The 5,013-nt window shown below is 41.1% G+C and overlaps 1 protein-coding gene across 1 annotated transcript in view; it reads right to left on the minus strand.

Annotated features, from left to right (window-relative positions):
* camk2a (calcium/calmodulin-dependent protein kinase II alpha) overlaps positions 1-5,013 on the minus strand; it is a 76,342-nt gene that overhangs the window by 2,416 nt on the left and 68,913 nt on the right. The window lies entirely within an intron of this gene.

Below are 5,013 nucleotides of genomic sequence, written 5' to 3' on the forward strand. Positions count from 1 at the left end.
GACTATTTAAAGTATATCTGGACTATAGAAAGCACACCTGGACTATAGAAAGTACATCTGGACTATAGAAAGTACATCTGGACTATAGAAAGCACACCTGGACTATAGAAAGTACACCTGGACTATTTAAAGTACACCTGGACTATTTAAAGTACATCTGGACTATAGAAAGTACATCTGGATTATAGAAAGTACACCTGGACTATAGAAAGTACATCTGGACTATAGAAAGCACATCTGGACTATATAAAGCACATCTGGACTATAGAAAGCACATCTGGACTATAGAAAGTACACCTGGACTTTAGAAAGTACACCTGGACTATAGAAAGTACACCTGGACTATAGAAAGCACATCTGGACTATAGAAAGCACATCTGGACTATAGAAAGCACATCTGGACTATAGAAAGTACATCTGGACTATAGAAAGTACACTTGGACAATCTGTGCCTGTCTCTCCTTCCTGTCCTCTCAACCAGCCGGTCAAAGTAGATGGCTGCTTGTCCTGATCCTGGTTCTGCTGGAGGTTTCTTCCTGTTAAAGGGAGCTTTTCCTTCCCACTGTCGCCTTTGTGTTCAGGATGGGAGACTGTGATGAAGTGAAGATTCAACACAATCTGCTGCTTCCTCTGAAAGAGAACTTCACTGATTGTCTTTTCTAATGTGTGAATGTTTTTGTTCAGAGACCTGGGACGACGTATGTTGGAGCTACAGAAATAAACTGAATTGGACAGAAAGTTCACAGATGAGATTTAAAAAAATGCCAAGGAACATTTGCCATTAAGATCAAAATTTTCAAGTTCAAGTCATATCTTCCGAATCATAACTATGGACTTGGATTTGATCAGTTGGTCCCTCAACACAAATGATAATTTTTTTTTGAAGAGAAGACAGGCTTTAGGCGAGACAATCACCCTGTTGGCACGCACACAGCTGGATATCTCATCAACTTGGAAGACTTGATGACGTGTCTATCTCTGCTGCCATTTGTGGATTTTAAGGACACGTTTATAATTGGATTTATGATAACTGGTTCCTGCTTTTTAGATTTGGCTGGTTCCTGATCTATCAACAAACAAGGAAGTTGTCGGCAGCAAATCTGGACCCGATCAGGCTGCCTGTCTTATATGATGGCTTGGTTTGTGCCTCGAGGACCCAGACTCTTGGCAGAATGGATCAGATCTCAGGGATTATTCTCAGGCACGTTCCACTGGTACGGTCATTTAATTTGGACATTTCAGAACCAAGTGGACCGACACAGATTAAAGGTAGATGTCATAAAAGTTCCACCTGTCCCCAAAACAATCGTGTTTATCTGAACTCGGCTCCATGACTAGCCTTGACAGGACATGCTATCTCAATACGCATGGTGGTTTTGTAAACCTGATGCTCTGCCCCTCCCTTTCCTCCTACCAAGGAATTTCCATGGACTTTTCAGAGAAGCCCAGCTGAAAAAATATTCCGTCATCATTTCAGGACTCTGGATTCGTCTCTGGTTTTCCTCGACACCCCCCCGACTGTGCACGGATCTCTCCAGAGAGAACTTTATGAACTGAGTGATTTTATCTGAACTCTGCAGTGCCTCTGTGTGTTGTCTCTGGCTGCTCACCGTCCTTGCGTCCCCCCCCACTGTGTAATGTTGACATTCAAACAGAGGTTAAAAGTGTGTTGGAAATTTTTGTCTCCAAACCCTGTGTAGGGGAACACCACCTCAGAAACTGTTCACCTCATCTCAAACAAACATCATTAATGTGTTTTGTGTTTTAAAATGTTTAAAATAAGATGCATCTATTCCCTTGGGAACAAACAAACTTTATTTTACAGGTGTTCAACTCAGCTCACAAACTCCTTAGTTGACACTAATGTGAATGTATAAAAAAAACTGTTACTGTGTTAACCACTTTCAATATGAACTCATTTCCCACGAAACGACAGGTCATTTTAATGAGTTTGGTTCAACTCACCTCGAAGTGAAACATCTGCTGAGATTAACTTTTATCAAACATAAGGAGTATTACTCCCAGGATGGGTTCCCATGGAGATAACACATTTTAAAGAACCCTTTGTTTAAAATGACATTTTCTTTTCAGGAGATGAACAGCGACACCTTTTGATGAACATTGCATGTCATTTCAAAAGCATCAGAACTGAATGTTTATTTATGAAAATGTCTGTTTAAGTAATCTCTCTTTAAGATAATCACTTGTAGTGAACTCGGCCTCCGACCAAAATCTGTCTCTGAAGACCTTCATGGGACAGGAACTGTTATTTCATTGACTTGAATCCAGAAATACAAATTGGCTCATCCACAGACTCTAATTGCATCCTGAAGTAATCAATTGAAAGAACACTCTTCTTATCATTACTATTTTACAATATCTTGATAATCAAAAGTGTGTTTAGTTCAAGTGAACCACTCATTTTAAATCAACTGTGAAACAGTATTAATGATTTTTTAAACCTCATTTAAATTAGAAATCAAGTTAAATGTCTATTTACAAAGTAATTATGCATTTTGATTTTCTGTCTAAAGGAGAAGTAATGATGTCGGTCAAAAGTCAGAGACAGTCAGAGGGAAGTTATTAGAACGGGCTGTGTTGTTTTTAAACCTAGCAGACGGTAAAAAAGAAGCATCTGGCACCTGCTTGCTCTCATTCCTTCAAAACATTTCTGTCTGTACTAAACGTTCCTAAACATTCCTATTGTCTTTTTGACTTTTAATAACCCTCTGACATCACTGAAAGACACCCCCTTGTTGGTTGTTTCAACCAATCAGGGAGTCCTGGTGACTGGAAGTGAGAACTCTTTAAAAGTCCACACTTCCTGGAACTACTCAGTCGAGTTGGGGTCTAGCCAGTCGAGTCTAGCCAGTCTAGTCTTCCAGTCTACTCCGCCTTGTGGAGTCTTCCACACCTGAGTGGAAACTCTGACGGACTCACAGCCTTGCTGTGAATCTACCCGGGCATAATGCCCTACAACCTCGAAGGGAGCTGGGTTTGCTGAACGGAGTAAACGACACGACTTCTGACGATGGCCAGCCGCTCTTACCGGAGACGCTGGAAGGTAGCATTGAAATGGACCCGACACCGGAGCTGATTTATTTTCTGCAAAAGTAACGAGTCGTGACGTGCTAAGTGTACCGGAGGTTTGAGCTGGTGTTGGAAGAAGCGTGCCACCCTGGTCCGAACAGACACCCCCTTTACCCATCTTTTCTCTTCATTCCTTCCTTTAAACTCTTCTATTTTGCCAGTAATCTAGATGCCTTCAGAAATGTCTTGTTGTGTTATTAGTAAAGCGTGCCAAGTTTTATTAATCAGAACCAGATCAGCTAATCACGTGTACATGTTTTGATGTTAAATTTTGATTCTGTTAAATAAATGACCGCATTTATTCTGATGGGTCAAAGGAAATTAACGTATCATGTCAATGATTTAAACAACCATCACAGTTATCTCGTCACATGGCAGAAATTTAACTCGAAAAAGAGAGAACCCGTTATATTTAAATAATTAGTAGTGGAGGGTCAGAAAGCTGACCTTGACACCACTACACACTTGTCTTATGGTTTTCTCTTTTAAAAAGAAGAGTGACTTTTAAAGGCAGACAGAGAAAATGGACATTAGATTTGATCAAACATTACAAAGAGTAAGGACCACCCCTCTTCCGAGAGGTGGACCAAAGTCAATCTGTAACACACAGACAGTTAAGTTTCACTTATACTTCTACATTTCTTCTTCTACATCCATCTTCTTCACCACTTCTTCTTCAAGCACTGAACTTCGAGCGAACTTCAGAGAAAAACTTCCTCCTAGTGAGATATCCTAGGAAGGAAGAGAACGAGAGAAGCAGCCTTTTCTGCAAAGGTCTCAGGATGAGAGAACCTGACCGAACCAGAGCCATCGCACCGCAGAGTGAAAAAATCTCTGCTGACTCCCATATGGACCCTCATCCCTCTAAGATGACAGGTGAACTTTGAGGAAAAAACAGCCTCTCAGTCACCAGAACATCTGGACTGGTACCATTTTTAAGCAGCTGTTGGACCATTCTGACCATCTCATTCTGGTAGGACAAGAGACCTTTAATGCCTTTCTGGTGATCATACATGACAATAATATTGCTTTATACACACCACAGCTCATTTAGACAATTTCAACTACTTTACAAACAGAACTAGTCCAAAATCTGCCTTTTTCAGTTTCACTGATTTGAATAACCAACTAGACCTTTGATGAAAAGCTATTTCGTTATTCATTTGTTTGTTATGCATAATCTTCAACTATCCTGATGCATGCTCAATAATCCAGGTAGAAAAATCCAAAAAAGTTCAATCTGGTCCTCTGGACATTCAAAAAAACAAAAACAAAAAAAAACAAAAAAACAAAACAAAGCAAAAAAATGTAGAAACGTTTCGTCTCTCATCCAAGAGACTTCCTCAGTCTGAGGTGCTGTTTTCAGCTCAGTCTCTTAAATAGCACCTTCTCAGGGTGGATCAACCAGTTTTGCTGCTGACAACCAGAACCAGCTGATCACATGCTCAAGAAGGACCATCAGCCTAACAATGGATCATTAGCACCTGATGGCTGTTTACTGTTCACAGAGGGCTGAGTGATACTAGCAATCACAGCATTGTAAGAGGGGGACAGTTGAACCTGGAGGCTCCACCCCTGTTTAATGATGGACGGTTTCTTTTCACAAAGATGGCCTCCTTTACTCCTCTCTCAAACCATCGTTCCTCTCTGTCCAGGATGTGAACATCTTCATCCTTGAAAGAGTGACCGCTGGCCTGGAGATGAGTGTAGACCGCAGAGTCCTGGCCTGATGATGTTGATCTTTTGTGCTGGGCCATCCTTTTGGCCAGTGGCTGTTTAGTTTCCCCGATGTAAGACTGATCACAGCCCTCCTGACACTGAACAGCATACACAACATTACTCTGTTTGTGCCGGGGGACTGGATCTTTGGGATGAACCAGTCTTTAATGTATTTTGGGGTTTAAAAGCCACTGGGACGTTATG

Source organism: Nematolebias whitei, chromosome 14, assembly GCF_014905685.2.
Source record: "Nematolebias whitei isolate Nwh7 chromosome 14, NemWhi1, whole genome shotgun sequence".
In the NCBI taxonomy this organism is placed as follows: Eukaryota; Metazoa; Chordata; class Actinopteri; order Cyprinodontiformes; family Rivulidae; genus Nematolebias; species Nematolebias whitei.